The sequence below is a fragment of the Hordeum vulgare genome, chromosome 3H (assembly GCF_904849725.1).
Source record: "Hordeum vulgare subsp. vulgare chromosome 3H, MorexV3_pseudomolecules_assembly, whole genome shotgun sequence".
In the NCBI taxonomy this organism is placed as follows: domain Eukaryota; kingdom Viridiplantae; phylum Streptophyta; class Magnoliopsida; order Poales; family Poaceae; genus Hordeum; species Hordeum vulgare.
The window spans coordinates 567,871,363-567,889,424 of record NC_058520.1 but is presented as its reverse complement, the minus strand read 5'-3'; positions in this window follow the sequence as shown (position 1 = coordinate 567,889,424).

Here is an 18,062-nt window from a genome sequence, read left to right as displayed (position 1 = left end):
CGACTTTGCGCGGTTCTATCAATTTCTCGACAGTAATTTGTTCACCCACCGTCTACTTGCTTTCATGAGAGAAGCCACTAGTAAACACTACGGCCCCCGGGTCTATTCACATCCATCGTTTACACCTCCGCCTTTACTTTGCTTTGTTACTTTGTTGCTTTCAGTTCTCACTTGGCAAACAATCTATAAGGGATTGACAACCCCTTCATAGCGTTGGGAGCAAGCTGTTGTGTTTGTGCAGGATCTTGAGATACTCCTCCACTGGATTGATACCTTGGTTCTCAAACTGAGGGAAATACTTACCACCGCTACGCTACATCACCCTTTCCGCTTCGAGGGAACACCAACGCAAGGCTCCAAGGCCACGGGGGAAATCCTTTGCATACTTGCCTAGGAAGTCCCTTAAGGCGTAGCCGCAGCACAAAGATCAAGCCAAGTATTCTCCCGTAGACGTGCCTATTTTTGGCGTCGTTGGAAGGTCTTTTGTTGCAGTAGCATCGGTATCCTCATACCTATTTCAATCTCGTTACCAGAAAGTCTCTTTACTCGTTCCGTAATACAAGATCTTGTGGCTAACTCTTTAGTCACATTGGTTGCAGGGATTGTTTGTGATGTTGTATTACCGAGTGGGCCCCGAGATACCTCTCCATCACACGGAGTGATAAATTCCAGTCTTGATCCATTCTAACTCAACAGACACCTTCAGAGATACCTGTAGATTACCTTTATAGTCACCCAGTAACGTTGCGACGTTTGATACACACAAGGCATTCCTCCGGTGTCAGTGAGTTACATGATCTCATGGTCATAGGAATGTATACTTGACATGCAGAAAACAATAGCAACAAAATAACACAATCAGATGCTACACTTATAGTTTGGGTCTTGTCCATCACATCATTCTCCTAATGATGTGATCCTGTTATCAGGTGACAACACTTGTCTATGGCTAGGAAACCTTAACTATCTTTGATCAACGAGCTGGTCAACTAGAGGCTTACTAGGGACAATGTTTTCTCTACGTATCCACACATGTATCGATGTTTCCATTCAATACAATTATATCATTGATAATAAACGATTATCTTGAAACAGGAAATATAATAATAACTATTTTATTATTGACTCTAGGGCATATTTCCGACACTAGGACGCCTCCAACTCCGATGACCAGGGTAGAACTCCATATTGTCCGTCACTCCAGGACGCCAAAACCTTGAACTTGACCTCTGTACTCCAACTAGTAACGAATTTACAGAGAATCACAAGTCGACGTGCAAGTCGTTATACAATATAATGACAACACTTTTGGCTCTTGCCGACTCACAATCATGACACACAGGTCATGTTAAATTACACACATGCATCACATACCTACAAGTCATACTATTCACATCAAACCTGCAAAACAAACTTATGCATAGAGTCACATTCTACCAGTTTGTGTGATCGTGTATGAAATAGACGGTGCTACGCACATGGCGGTCCCGCGAGCCGTTTAGCGGGCGGAGTTCAAAGGGGCAGCGCCCCCGCTCGTCGGTTTTAGGAAATCATATATCGAATATGTGCTCCGATCACGTCGGATTTTCTGATCTGACCAACCTCATCGATCATCGTGAACCCGATTCGGATTTGCACTATTAACCCCGATGGCGAAAATCGACCGATAGGGGTAGGTTCTGTCACGACCTCATCGATTCTGATTGACAGAAAACATAGCATAATCACATCAACCGTGCACATAGTCGATCTCAAGAACGACGACAGATCTCATCCGCCGCCTCCACATGTCAAATATGAATCCAATCTAAAATCAAAACCTATAGCAGAGGCTCTGATATCATTGTTGGGTTCTACCGTAGGTGCATCACACGCGAACTAAAAAAGCATGCACGCAAAACTGTTGGAAATATGCCCTAGAGGCAATAATAAAATAGTTATTATTATATTTCTTGTTTCAAGATAATCATTTATTATGCTTGCTATAAATGTATTGAATGGGAACATAAATGCATGTGTGGATATATAGACAAAACAATGTACCTAGTAAGTCTCTAGTTGACTAGACTGTGGGTCAAGGATGGTTAAGGTTTCCTAGCCATAGACAAGTGTTGTCACTTGATGACGGGATCCCATCATTAGGAGAATGATGTGATGGACAAGACCCAAACTATAAACGTAGCATGTGATCGTGTCATTTTGTTGCTATTGTTTTCTGCATGTCAAGTATTCATTCCTATGACCATGAGATCATGTAACTCACTGACACCGGAGGAATGCCTTTTGTGTATCAAACGTCGCAACATTACTGGGTGAGTACAAAGGTACTCTACAGGCATCTCCGAAGGTGTCCGTTGAGTTAGCATAGATCAAGACTAGGATTTGTCACTTCGTGTGACGTAGAGGTATCTCGGGGCGCACTCGGTAATACAACATCACAAACAAGCCTTGCAAGCAATGTGACTAAAGATTTAGTCACATGATCTTGTATTATGGAACGAGTAAAGAGACTTGTCGGTAACGAGATTGAAATAGGTATGGAGATGCCGACGATCGAATCTCGGGCAAGTAACATACCGAAGGACAAAGGGAATGATATACGGGATTGTGTGAATCCTTGACATAGAGGTTCAACCGATAAGATCTTCGTAGAATATGTAGGATACAATATGGACGTCCAGGTCCCGCTATTGGATATTGGCCAGAGAGTGTCTCGGTCATGTCTACATAGTTTTCGAACTCGCAGGGTCTGCACACTTAAGGTTCGGTGACGGTTTCGGTATAGTTGAATTATTGATGTTGGTAATCGAATGTTGTTCGGAGTCCCGGATGAGATCTCGGACGTCACGAGTGTCTCTGGAATGGTCCAGAAAGGAAGATTGATATATAGGATTGTTGCATTTGGCTTCCGGAAAGATTTGGGCATTACCGATAAAGTACAGGGAGTGACGAATGGGTTCCGGGGTTTTACCGGGAGGGGCCACCCACCCGGGAGAGAACCTAATAGTCCCATGGGTGGCGCACCATCCCTTAGTGGGCTGGTGAGGCCAGCCCAATAGGGCTATTTCGGCTAGAACAACAATAGTGGGCAAGAAGGAAAGGACTCCTCCAAACCGAATTGGAGGAGGAAACCTTCCTCCTTGGCTCGGCCGACCCCTCCTACTTGGAGTAGGAGGCAAGGCAGCCACCCCTTGGTTCCTCCTATATATAGTGGAGGTTTGGGAGGGTTTTTGTACCTCAAGCCTTTGTGCAAACCTCTCTCCCTCCACTACTTCGTGACATATCGTAGCTAGATCGGTACGACACGACGAAGCCCTGCCGGAGTAGCTCCACCATCATCACCGCCACGCCGTCGTGCTTCCAAAGAATTCAGCTACCTCTTCGTCTCTCTTGCTAGATCAAGAAGGTGAAGATCGTCATCGAGCTGTACGTGTGCTGAACGTGGAGGTGTCGTCCGTTCGGTGCTAGATCGGGACGGATCGTGGGACGACGGTCATTTGGATTGCGAAGACGTTCCACTACATCAACCGCGTGTCTTAATGCTTCCCGCTTAGCGATCTACAACGGTATGTAGATCTGATCTCTCTCTCATAGATGATCATCACCATGATAGGTCTTCATGTGCGTAGGAAATTGTTTGTTTCCCATGCAACGTTCCCCAAAAAAACAACCAAGAACATGCAACGAAGATGGATCACACACCGTTACCACTGAAGTGCAGTGTCGTGCAGTGGAAGTAGAGTTCGGGCAACGCGTTCGCATGGTCCGTCTCCTCCTCGTCCGATCTCCCTAGAATAGCCGATCATTGGATCCTCTCCCTCGAACAGTAAGCCACCGGATCCCGCGTACAGGTTCGTCGGATTGGCGCAAGTGCACCGCCTCTAACGGTATCCGCGTGCGCAGGAGGAACATCGTGCGACAGACTGCTAGGTCCGATCATATAGTCGTCGGCGGGTGTAGGTGGCTAGTTGCAACACATGCAAAGTCCTAATGACAGGGCCGAATCGATCAACTGAGTAATCGTGTCGCACCTCCACTATCTGTAGGCATCTAACGCGGGCTCAACTCTTGGGCCTCGCACGGATCCTAAATCCTATGTGTTCCTCCCCTTAAGCGTGCGGCCCCTTAGGTTTTTGTTCACTTGGTCGCGAGTTAGATCACATCCGACTCGGCTAGTCGGTAGCGGCCTCTAGCAAAGCGTGCTGACTCCACGTGTTCTATGAGTCTCGTTAGTCGAACCTGTACTTCATACTTTTTTCCTTTGCCACACGGTGTATGTTGTCGTGCACAAGGCGACATGATCATCCTTGTTGTAGCACGACCTCTTTCTCATTCTAGTGAATCCGACTAACATTCGGATTATCTCATAATCCTCATCGCATGGTCATGCTTGTCCATGTCAGATCACCCGAGGGGGCCCAGAGTATATCTGAAAGTGCGTTATATCGACTAGAGGGGGGGTGAATAGGAGATTTTTAGAATTTCATCACTGAGGAAATTCCTTTTGAGGAAATTCCTCACTGATAACTAACTTACAGCGGAAACAGTAAATGATCAGACATGCAAACGTTCACAACAACAGTATTTCAGAGTGAAGAATGTGAAAACAGATTGCACAGTAAGCAGGCACGCAGAATACAGAAGATGATTAACTATCGTGAAGAATTTGGGGTTGAGGAAATTTAGAGAAAGTCTTCAGCAAATTCTTCAAACAGTCACAGTGAAAGTCATCAACACACAATACAAGAAAAGTAAAGAGTTGAGGAATTAGAACCCGTTTCTCAGTGAAGACTGTTGTTGATGACCCAGTTCCAACTGTTGTGACAGTTGTACATCTGGTTTGGAGCGGCTTGGTATTGAAACCAAAGGACACACAGTCCCTACCGTATTCTCCTTGAGCTAAGGACACACAGTCCTCGCCCAACACTCGTGGTAAGTCTTCAGGGCAGACTTCCAAACCCTCACAAACTAGGTCACCCGGCGATCCACAATTGACTGCTGGAAAGCTCTAGACCATGACGCCTAACCGTCTGGAGGATGCACACTCCTCAAAGGTAAAAGGCTTCAGTCCCACACAGGAACAACTTCTTCAGTGATGCTCAATCACTAGGTTTGGTTTGTGGTTTCGGTGTATGGGGTATTTCCTCACTGATGAATTACTCTCGAAAGCTCTGAGGAATTTGGGTTGCTCTTATGACAAGTGTGTGTTTCTAACGGATCTGCCAACCAGCTAGTGGTTGTGGGGGGTGGCTATTTATAGCCTGGGAGCATCCCGACATGATTTGACACTAATGCCCTTAAATAATATGACCGTTGGAGTGGATAAGACCAGTGACTTGGCGTGGTTATCGAAACGGTCGGGACCCTCAACTGTGAGAGTCCTCATGTCACTCATATTCCTCACTTGAGGCTTTTGGTAGGATTAGGCTTGGGTTGAGCATCATGAGGAAATCCATTACATAGTGTTACTTTGACCCCCTTTAACAGTACGGTGTTCCTATTCATCAAATGCGAAGAAAGTAAAACAGAAAACGTAAATCTTCACGCTTCAATTTCTTCAGAATGATTTTCTTCAGGAACCACCGGTCTTCTCAATATCAGTATCTTCATGAGGAATATCAATTTCATCGCAGATTCTTCGCGATTCATTTCTTCAGCTTCAGACCAATTTCTTCAACTGAAGATATACATTTTTAGGGGTCGATATTCTTCAAATATCTCAAACTCCTCAATGACTTATAGATCTTGTGTATACTCATAAACACATTAGATACTTAACCTATAAGTCTTCAAACCACCAAAATCACTAAGGGGCACTAGATGCACTTACAATCTCCCCTTTTTTGGTGGTTGATGACAATTAGGTTAAGTCTTCAACAGGGATCAAAAATATGAAGTGTAAATACTCATTTGAGGAATTTGAAAACAAGATTCAGAGAGACTCCCCCTGAAGATGTGCATACCTTGATGATTTTGCTTTTATAGCAAATGCACATTGATGATTTATATCATGGAGATCTCCCCCTGAGTCTTGTAAATCATGCATACATATAACATATCATATCAAGAAAATGAAGATGCATGATGGCAAATGGTATCTGACGAATTTCAGCATGCGTGCATTAAAACATGAGGAATAAGCATGCGAAGAAAAGCGTTCAAAAGCGTCAGAGTACCATCGGGCTTAAGTTACAACTCATTACATAAAAACTTCAGAAGAGCCAAGAGTTTGTAACTTAATATAATTTATAAGCCCCAAAAATTTCCCGCTTGAAGACTAACTCTCGAGTTTCTCCCCCTTTGTCATCAAGTGACAAAAAGGGACAAACTGAGGACTAACGCCCGTGAAGACTTCATTTCTTGGCGGGTGATGAAGAGTCGTGACGCTTCTTGGGGGTAGTCTTCTTCCTTGGGCCGGTTGCTGTGTCGAGTTGTTCCTCATCAGATTCAGTAGTGCAGAATGAAGAAAAGGAGTTGTCTTCAAGGTCTGGCACTGGAATGGGCCTGAACTTTCTCTTGGGAGGCCACGACCAGTCAAAGTCCTGCTCAAAGTTCATTTCTTCAAGCTCAGTCTGGGTCTTCAGATGTGCAAGTGTAGCCCAGGTGCGATCGAAAACCTCATGCAGATAGTGATGATTAAGCTTCACAGCGTTCTGAGTTTCAGTGAGGGTTTTCACAATGGCACCAAACTGGCGTTTGACCCATTTGTGGTTGTGATCCACCTTCTGGTAAAGACTGAGGAGGAGCTCTCTGGTGTTCAGCACGCGAGGAGGAACAGGGCTTGTTGGACGAGTCTCAGTATCGTCCCATGAAGAATATGCTTCTGGCTCTCTGAACTGGCCATCAAGGGGCCTGCTGCCTTCTTCAATCACAGATTTTCCTTTTCCTTCAATGGGCTCGAAAGTCTTCTTGTTTACCCGAATAGGAGGCATATAACCAACATGGTTTCGACAATCAGCGTGAAAGTTGATGCCTGTCCTTGTCCTGATGAATCTCATGATCCACGGGGCATATATCTTGTGATCATAGGGGCACATGGCATTGTCGGCCAAAGTCCTCAAGAAGAAATCATGGATATTAATAGGAATACCGTGAATGATGTTGAATAGGATATTCTTCATGAGGCCTACAACATCTTCTTCATCGTCATGGCCTTTGATTGGCGCGAGCACACTCCAGAGGATTCTGTAGACAGAGCGGGGTGTGTACTTGAGATCATGGACGAGGAATGTGGTTCTTGAGGGTTTTCCTACAGCCAAAGGCTTCATGAGGACTTCCATCATTCCATTTGGCAGCTCACGCTCACCATAAAGCTTCACCGCCCCATCTGAGGGAATTGGTACGGGCAGTTCTCTAAGGAGTTCAGAAGCAGGAGCCTTGTAGTGAGTGTTTTGTGTCATCCAATCAAACACCTAAGTGTTGATGTCTTCAGGGTTGCCAGATATATGAAGATTGGCATAGAACTGAAGAATAAGCTCACTGTTCCAGTCTGATATGTCGGAGCACATAGGAAGCAAACCTGCATCGTGGAGTACACTGAGGACTGGTTCCATGCAAGGTATTTCTTCAAGCTCAACATGAGGAATGTGCCTGTGCTGGAATATCTTGTTCCGTCCACAAAGCACAGAGGCATAGTAGTTCATCTGAGTCCTTGTCCAAAACTTCAGATGCCTCATTTGAGGCTTGTCATAAGGGTTCTCTCCGATGAAATACATGCGTTCCTCAAAGAAATTTTCTTTCTGAAACTTTGGACGCTTGGAGAAGGGCTGACGTTGAACTGGCTTGAGATTTTGTTGAGGAATGGGGGGGGAGACAACAATGGCAGTCTCTGTGTTGAGCACAATGAATTCATTGTCTTGGGCGGGTACATTTTCTTCAGCATTTTCCTCAAGTTGAGGAATTTCATCAGCAGGTACTTCTTGCTGGGTAGATGATGCTTGCTCTGGCTGAGCTTCAGGCTGAGGAATTTCTGCTTCTTTCTCATTTTGAGGAGTTGGGTCAGCCTGTTCCTCATCTTGAGGAGTCTGCTCAGAATGTACATTTTCCTCAGCTTGTTTTTCTACAGCTGGCTTTGTGGCAGAAGCAGTGTCATCAGCTGTTGCAGCTGATGCTTGAGCAGTCTCGGTCTGAGGAATAAGAGGTTGAGGACTGTCATCAATCTGGATTTCCTCATCAATGTGTTCCTCAGAGGCGACATCCTTCATTTCCTCATCTGCCCTTGTAGCTGGGTCATCAATGACGACCATTTCATATGAAGGTGCGACATTTAGAGGCACGGGGTCCAGAGGGGCAGATTCTTCAGTTTCTTTGTGGCGCTTTGCCTCTGTCTCTTCCACTGCTCAGGAGGCTTTTCTCTTCTTTGCTTCCTTTTCAGCAGCCCTTGTTTTCTGCACGTCTGATGCAGATGGAGTTATCTTCTTCACCTTTGAAGCTTTTGGTGAAGGTGTTCTTTCTGCAGATTCTTCAGCTGGTAGTGAGGAACCAGCTGGAACAGAGTCATCAGCCTGCTTTGATGAAGCAGCTGGATCAGGAGCAGTCTCATCAGTGGTTGCAATTTCATCAGTTGCAGTTTCCGTGATGATTTCTTCAATGGCCAGTTCATCAACACGGCGCTCTTGGTGTTCTTCCTCAGCTTGAGGAGTTTCCTCCTCATCAGGAGATGCATCTGCTGGCTGCTCAACCAGGGGCTGAGGAGTTGGTGCTGGTGGTGCTTTTCTCTTGTTGTAGTCATCAACAACACTAGTGGCTAGCTTGTTGAAATTGCGCTTGATGCTTTTGCGATCTGACAGCTTGTCATACTTGTCAGTCAATACTTGCAGCTCTGCCTGGGTTGACACCAGTGCATCAGGAGTCAGCTTGAGGAGATTCTGCCTGAGGAATTCATCCTTTTTGGCCTTTGCAACCTTTGCCTGCCGGGCGTGCTGTTCTTTCCACTTGGCTTCATTTATGAAGGTGGCCACCATGTGGCTGATGCAGGAGGAAGTTTCAAATCATCAATGGGAGTGTTTGGATCCTCATACCAGATATTGATGTAGTCAAGGAGGACCTTGGGGTCCATGGCAAGAGGAATAGCACTGCCTGATGCTTGAGCAACCCTTTCTTGCTTGTTTCTAATGATGGCTTGTAGGGTTTCATCATCATATTCATCACTCCCCTCTGATGCAAACGGGACTGCGATGATTTTGCTGGGGCTGGGCAGAGGTGCACGTTCAGTAGCTGCCAAAGTCTTCATAAGTGGTGTTGAAGACTTTGTCTCCGAGCTAGTTGCAGCTGGGAGTGAGGAGCTGGAGCTGGCGGTCGTAGGTTTCACGACATGCTTCTGTACTGGTTTTTCTTGAGGCTTTGGAGGTGGAGCTGAGGATTTTGGTGCTGAGGAGATTGGTGCAGAGGGTTTTGGCGCTGATGGTTTTGGTGTTGAAGGTTTTGGTAATGAGGGTTTTAGAACTGAGGGTTTTGGAGCTGAGGGTTTTGTGAGAGAAGCCTGAACAGACTTCTCTTGAGGCTTTGGAGCCCTTTGCTTTGATGGCACATATTGCGTGTGAGGAATTTCTGAGCCTGAGGTTTCTGCCGCCGAGGAATTAGTAGCACCGGAGGTAGCAGCTGCGGATTCATTAAATTTCCTCACTGCAGCTTCTGCTTGCTTCTTGAGCTTGGCCAGATGCTTTTCCTTTTCATCTGGATAGTCATCAATGGTCTTGAGGCTTGATGGATGAGCTACTTGATGATCCTCAAGTGGGGCCCTTCTGCTAGGAGGCTTCAAAGCGAATTTCTTCGCATATTTGGGAGTCACAAACCTGTACTCCTTCCATTCCTTCGCCCATCGGCGTTCAATCTTCTGCAGCCTTATCTTTCTCTTGGCCATTGTCTCATGTTCATCAGGCGTACAATAGTCCAAGTATATGTCCTCAGGGATATCAGCAGCTGTGTTCTGCTCCAGTTTCTTTCCTCCCTTCTGTTTTCTCTCTTCCTCCATTTTCTTCAGTTGAGGACTTTGCTGATGATTTTGAACTCTTAAGGATTCTGAAGAGCCTTGAAGAGTTTCTTCCAGAAACGCTGCAAATGAGTTAATGTGATGAGAACCGAGAGATTCATCAGCTGACATGTGTGTACCTGTGAACAGAGTATAGTTGCGAGGAATTTGGAGAGGTCATATGCGTTCTCAGATTTGAAGAAAATGAAAAAGTTTGACAGTTTGAGGAATATAACCAGTGGTTGAGGAATTTGCCTAAGCATACTGTTCTTGGGTTCCAGAGTTGTACAAATCCGAAAATTCGCACAATTGAGGAATCTCGTGAAAATCTTAGATGCTTAGCTAGTTCATCAATGATTGCGGTGATAGGTAGTGTTTGAGGAATCATGTGCGCATCGTATCTTGAGGAAAAACAGATTTCACATAGAAGATGTAAAATTTCAGATCTAATCTGCTGTAAAAATGGGATATATTTACCCTGGAAGGTGCGTACGAAGAACACAGAAAGTAGTGTTGGAGAGGTTCTTCGTTCGAGTGTCCAATGCACCCTAACTTGGTGGCAAAGGACGTCTACGGCGGCGGCGGACGAAGATGGTCCGACTCCGACGTGATTCTCGCGACGAAAAGGTCGAGGCAGTAAAGCTTTTCCTCTCCGGCGACAAGACTACCAGCGGTGGTGCTAGGGTTCAGTGGAGTGTGCTGTGGCAGGAGAGCGATGAGGCGAAGAAGAGGATACCGAGGGGGGATAAGGACATATTTATAGCCCAAAAGTTACTGTTTGGCGCGAAAGTTTCGGACCAAATAGCCCCTGCCTCTACGTCTCCGCAGACACGTGTAGCTCCCGTACGATGCGGTGGAGATAGTGGAGATCGTGGTTATCCGATCGTGGGAAGTGGGGCTTCAGTTACTGTGCCTTTAAAGAAAACAATTTTTGAAGATTTGAGGATTTTTGTTACAAAATCATCAGCTGACAAGGATGCAGTGAGGATTTTGAACAAAGTTTCAAATAGAACGCATATGAAGAATTGAATAGATTGGATAAGTATAGCATAGAGGGAAAGTAGGGTCCGATCACATTCACTTAGCAGAAATATCAACTTGAAGAAATAGCAATAAGTGAATGCTGTTGAGGACTAGAAATCTCAGTCTACCTAGTCAAATGAAAGTCATCAAGTGTTTTTGAAGGTTTTGTAATAGATCATCACAATGAAGAACAACTGTTTTGAAGAAGAATGCATTGTGAGGAAATTGATCATTTGAATAAAATCAACTTGAGGAATTTCACATTGGGCGGTGGCGTTACCCACCATATAAGAATGTTGATTACAGACGCCGCGTACAATTGTCGTAGGGCCCTGAGAATCAATTTCTTCGTTAATTTCTTCACATTCAGAGTGACATTCTTCATCAATTGAAGAAAATCGTTTCATCATGTGTTGCACATCTAAGTCATCAACTCTGCATAAGTGTTTGGATGTGTGCATGTTTTTACAAAACATTTGAAGACTCTAAGATATTTAGCTCACACCGCAACTTGCAAAACCTTTTCTCATCCAAGGGCTTAGTGAAGATATCTGCCAATTGATCATCAGTCTTCACATGGTCGATGAGGATATTGCCCTTGAGGACATGGTCCCGAAGAAAATGATGACGAATCTGGATGTGCTTGGTCTTCGAGTGTTGTACTGGGTTGTATGCAATCTTGATAGCACTCTCATTGTCACAGTAGAGAGGTACATTCTTCATGTTGATGCCGTAGTCCTTGAGGGTTTGCTTCATCCATAGCAATTGAGCACAGCAAGAACCAGCAGCAATGTACTCAGCTTCGGCAGTGGAGAGTGATACGCAGTTCTGCTTCTTTGAGGACCAACAAACCAGTGATCTTCTGAGGAAATGACATGTGCCAGAAGTTGACTTGCGATCCACACGGTCACCAGCATAGTCTGAATCAGAATACCCAACCAGATGAAGATTGGAGCCCTTGGGATACCATAATCCTAGTGTTGGTGTGTGAGCTAAGTATCGAAGAATATGTTTCACAACCTTATGGTGTGATTCCTTTGGTTTTGCTTGAAAACGTGCACACATGCAAACACTAAGCATTATATCTGGCCTAGATGCACATAGATACAATAAAGAGCCAATCATAGAACGGTATACCTACTGATCGAAATCTTTACCATTTTCATCAGTGCCGAGGTGGCCGTTGGTAGGCATCGGAGTCTTGGCACCTTTGCATTCATGCATGTTGAATTTTCTCAGAACATCCTTGAGGTATTTCTCCTGTGATATGAAGATTCCATTGCTTTGTTGACGAATTTGAAGACGTAAGAAGAATTTCAGCTCCCCCATCATGGACATCTGATATTCCTCACTCATCATGTAGGCAAATTCATCACTATATCTTTTGTCAGTACAGCCAAATATAATATCATCGACATATATTTGACACACAAATAGCTCATTATCATAGGATTTAATGAAAAGAGTTGGATCGAGTGAACCAGGTTTGAAGCCTTTCTTCATGAGGAATTCCTTCAATGTATCATACCATGCTCGAGGGGCTTGCTTGAGGCCATACAGAGCCTTTTTGAGTCTGAAGACTTTGTTTGGATTCTTTGGATCCTCAAAACCTGGGGGCTGAGCAACATATACTTCTTCCTCAAGCTTACCATTGAGGAATGCACTTTTCACATCCATTTGATATAAGGTGATGTTATGATGATTAGCATAAGCAAATAATATTCGAATAGCTTCAAGTCTAGCAACAGGTGCAAAAGTTTCATCGAAATCTATTCCTTCAACCTGGGTGTAGCCTTGGGCTACAAGTCGTGCCTTGTTCCTCACCACTTGACCGTCCTCATCTTGCTTGTTTCGGAAAATCCACTTGGTGCCGATGATGTTGTGCTTGCGAGGATCTGGTCGTTTGACGAGTTCCCATACGTCATTCAGCTTGAATTGAAGAAGTTCGTCTTGCATAGCTTGGATCCACTCCGGTTCCAGAAAAGCCTCAGCAACTTTTGAGGGTTCTATGATGGATACAAAGGAGAAATGCCCACAAAAGTTAACTAAGTGTGAAGCTTTTGAGCGAGTGAGAGGACCTGGCGCGTTGATGTCGTTGAGGATTTTGTCAAGTTCAACTTCGTTTGCAATCCTCGGATGAGCTGGTTGAGGATTTTGTCTGGGCTGAGGAAGTGGTGTTGATGCAATTTCCTCAGGAACATCTTCTTGGTTTTTATCAGCGATGGGGATCGTTTCTTCATCAATTTCCTCAGATGGAACAATGTCTTCAGTAGGCTTGAGTTTTATTGCTTCCTCAGGAGACAGCTTATCTGGATCAGAAGGAAATTGCTCTCTTTGCGAGCCATTAGTTTCATCGAACCGCACATCTACAGTCTCAACAACTTTGTTGTGATAGTTGTTGAAGACTCTGTAAGTTTGCGAGTCCTTTCCATAACCGAGCATAAAACCTTCATGTGCCTTAGGTGCAAATTTTGAGCCGTGGTGAGGATCTCTAATCTAGCATTTTGCACCGAAGACTTTGAAATAACTTACATTGGGTTTCTTGTCAGTGAGGAGTTCATATGAGGTTTTCTTGAGGAATTTGTGAAGATATACCCTGTTGATGATATGGCATGCAGTGTTGATTGCTTCAGGCCAAAAGCGACGAGGAGTCTGATATTCTTCAAGCATAGTTCTTGCCATTTCAACCAGAGTCATGTTCTTCCTTTCGACGACACCATTCTGCTGAGGAGTATAAGGAGCAGACAATTCGTGAGTAATACCAAGTTCATCAAGATAATCATCAAGACCAGTGTTTTTGAACTCGGTTCCATTATCACTCCTGATGTGTTTGATCTTGATGCCAAAGTTCGTCGAGGCCCTTGAAGAAAATCGTTTGAAGATTTCCTGCACTTCAGTTTTATACATTATGATATGCACCCAAGTATATCTGGAATAATCATCAACTATGACGAAGCCATATAAAGATGCTGCATTGGTTAGTGTGGCATAGTGAGTAGGTCCAAATAAATCCATATGAAGCAATTCGAATGGACGTGTAGTGGTCATGATGGTTTTAGAGGGATGCTTGGATCTGGTCATTTTCCCAGATTCACAAGCACCGCAGAGATGATCCTTGAGGAATTTGACTGATTCGATGCCGATGACATGCTTCTTCTTTGCAAGCGTGTGCAAATTCCTCATACCTGCATGACCTAGTCTTCGGTGCCACATCCATCCTTCCGAGGTTTTTGCTAGTAAGCAAGTGGCTGGTTGAGAACCTGTAGAGAAATCAACAATGTAAAAATCCCCTCTTCTTACACCTTCGAAGACTTTGGATCTGTCAGATTCCATGATGACTACACATCTATATCTACCAAAGATAACAATCATATACAGATCACAAAGCATCGAGACTGACATGAGGTTAAAACCAAGGGATTCAACAAGCATCACTTTGTCCATATGCCTATCCTTGGAAATAGCTACTTTGCCAAGTCCCAATACCTTGCTTTTACCTTTGTCAGCATATGTGATTTGCTTCAGAGGTGATGGAGTTACTGGAATATTCATCAGTAAGCTTTTATCACCAGTCATGTGATGTGTGCAGCCACTATTAAGAACCCACTCAGTATTCTTGGGTTTGTCATCCTGCAGATGAATTAGTACTGCTTACCATCTCATATGCTTCAGATTTGAAGAATATGATACTAATTTCATCAGATCAATAATTTCATCATAACAGAAATGTAAGGACGTGTGAAATATTTCAATTTTATCAATCATTAGCTTGCGTCCTATCAAGCATTTCTTCAGGTCTCCAGCAAATTCTTCAGATGATGATTTTCATCTGGAGACCTGTCCTGCAGAAGTGATTAGTTAGATTTCTTCACCACCCACATCTTAAGGGGTGGCAAAGCGTTCATCATCTTGCGAGAACCATATGAGAAAGGTGGCATTGAAGCTAATGCACTTCTCTTAGCAGTAGGGGGATTAAAGTACTCATATGAATATGCAGAGAACTGGTTTGAGGATTTATGAACATAATGATTTGAGGAGTAGCGCTCATATTCATATTCCTTATAGTTTCCCTGCATGTTAGACGCATAAGCACGGGTACGAGCATAGTTTTGACCAGTTGAGGACTTTGATCCTCTTGAAGACTTTGGTCCTCCTGAGGAATTTGATCTGGGATTCAGATTCTTCAGTGGTGGTGTCATGAGGACATTCACCTGAAGATTTTCAAGACAACTTTTGGGAACCCAGATTTTCCTCAGAGGAGGGCCATTCCTACAGTTAGTTCCAACATATCGAGCAAATACTTCACCAGATTGATTTTTGAACAGTTTATAGTTGGAATCAAATGACTCATCCGAGGAATAGGATAGTTCACATGAAAAGCCAGTTAGATTAGATGGATCAAAAGGAGGCCCAGTAGCAGCAACCCATGAGGTTTTGGGATACTGCTCAGGTTTCCAATAAGATCCATCAGCATTTAGTTTCCTCTCAAAGGCAATTTCTTCTTTCCTCGGGTTCCTGTTCAAGATCTGCTTTTTCAGCACATCACAAAGGATTTGATGTCCTTTGAGGCTTTTGTACATGCCTGTCACGTACAATTCCTTCAACCCTGCATTTTCATCAGTGACATTTGTGTTTTCCTCAAGTGAGGAAATAGACACAATAGGTGCAGTTGAAGAATTTGTAGCAATGGTAGCATTTGAAGATTCTGGTGAAGAATCAACAGTTTTGCGTTCAATGCATTTAAGACATGGAGGAATAAATTCAACTTGACTAGCGCTGATCTGTTGAGCTAGTAATGAATCATTTTCCATACGAAGATCATGATGAGACATCCTCAGCTTCTCAAGATCAAGCTTCCTTTGAAGAAATTCATAGGAAAGCTTCTCATGATCAGTGAGGAGTGTATCATAACGATCCTGAAGATTATCAAATCTAGACTGAAGACTTTTCATGTCGTCAGTGAGGATTTGGGTAAGGTTCATTTCATCATTCAACAGATCATCACTTTTGTCTAGCAGTTTCTAAAGCTTTTCCAGAGCAGTTTGTTGTTTAGTGGCAATAATAGCAAGTTTACTGTAACTGGGTTTCTTATAATCATTAGGTTCACACTCACTTGAATCAGAGGAGGAGGCATTATTTGATACCTTTGAACCTTTTGCCATGAAGCAATAGGTTGGAGCGATTTCATCAGCATAGTCATCAGTATGGATGGTGCAATCATTTTCTTCAAGATTGAAGATTGACTTGCTGACGAAAGTGGTTGCTAGTGCAATACTAGCCTGTCCTGATTCTGAGTCTTCATCAGAACCCTCTTCTTCATCACATTCCTCTGATTCTGCCTCGGAGTCCATTTCATTGCCAATAAGTGCCCGAGCCTTTCTGAAACTGGTCTTCTTGTGCGATGAGGGCTTTGAAGATGAGGATTTTGAAGATTTCTTCTTCTTCTTCGAGTCATCAGAACTTTCATCCTTGTATTTCTTCTTCTTTGATTCCTTTCCCCAACAGGGACAATCAGCAATGTAATGACCTTATTGTTGGAATTATGCCCTAGAGGCAATAATAAATATAGTTATTATTATAATTCCTGTATCAAGATAATCGTTTATTATCCATGCTATAATTGTATTGAATGAAGACTCATTTACATGTGTGGATACATAGACAAAACACTGTCCCTAGCAAGCCTCTAGTTGGCTAGCCAGTTGATCAAAGATAGTCAGTGTCTTCTGATTATGAACAAGGTGTTGTTGCTTGATAACTGGATCACGTCATTAGGAGAATCACGTGATGGACTAGACCCAAACTAATAGACGTAGCATGTTGATTGTGTCATTTTGTTGCTACTGTTTTCTGCGTGTCAAGTATTTGTTCCTATGACCATGAGATCATATAACTCACTAACACTGGAGGATACTTTGTGTGTATCAAACGTCGCAACGTAACTGGGTGACTATAAAGATGCTCTACAGGTATCTCCGAAGGTGTTCGTTGAGTTAGTATGGATCAAGACTGGGATTTGTCACTCTGTGTGACGGAGAGGTATCTCGGGGCCCACTCGGTAATACAACATCACACACAAGCCTTGCAAGCAATGTAACTTAGTGTAAGTTGCGGGATCTTGTATTACGGAACGAGTAAAGAGACTTGCCGGTAAACGAGATTGAAATAGGTATGCGGATACTGACGATCGAATCTCGGGCAAGTAACATACCGAAGGACAAAGGGAATGACATACGGGATTATATGAATCCTTGGCACTGAGGTTCAAACGATAAGATCTTCGTAGAATATGTAGGATCCAATATGGGCATCCAGGTCCCGCTATTGGATATTGACCGAGGAGTCTCTCGGGTCATGTCTACATAGTTCTCGAACCCGCAGGGTCTGCACACTTAAGGTTCGACGTTGTTTTATGCGTATTTGAGTTATATGGTTGGTTACCGAATGTTGTTCGGAGTCCCGGATGAGATCACGGACGTCACGAGGGTTTCCGGAATGGTCCGGAAATGAAGATTGATATATGGGATGACCTCATTTGATTACCGGAAGGTTTTCGGAGTTACCGGGAATGTACCGGGAATGATGAATGGGTTCCGGGAGTTCACCGGGGGGGCGAAAACCCACCCTGGGGAAGCCCATAGGCCTTGAGGGTGGCGCACCAGCCCTTAGTGGGCTGGTGGGACAGCCCAAAAGGGCCCTATGCGCATTGGAAGAAAAATCAAAGAGAAAAGGAAAAAAAGGAGGAGGTGGGAAAGGAAAGAGGGACTCCACCCACCAAACCAAGTAGGACTCGGTTTGGGGGGGGGGGAGTCCTTCCCCCCTTTGGCTCGGCCGACCCCCTTGGGGCTCCTTGAGCCCCAAGGCAAGGTCCCCTCTCTCCCACCTATATATACGGAGGTTTTAGGGCTGATTTGAGATGACTTTTCCACGGCAGCCCGACCACATACCTCCACGGTTTTTCCTCTAGATCGCGTTTCTGCGGAGCTCGGGCGGAGCCCTGCTGAGACAAGGTCATCACCAACCTCCGGAGCGCCGTCACGCTGCCGGAGAACTCTTCTACCTCTCCGTC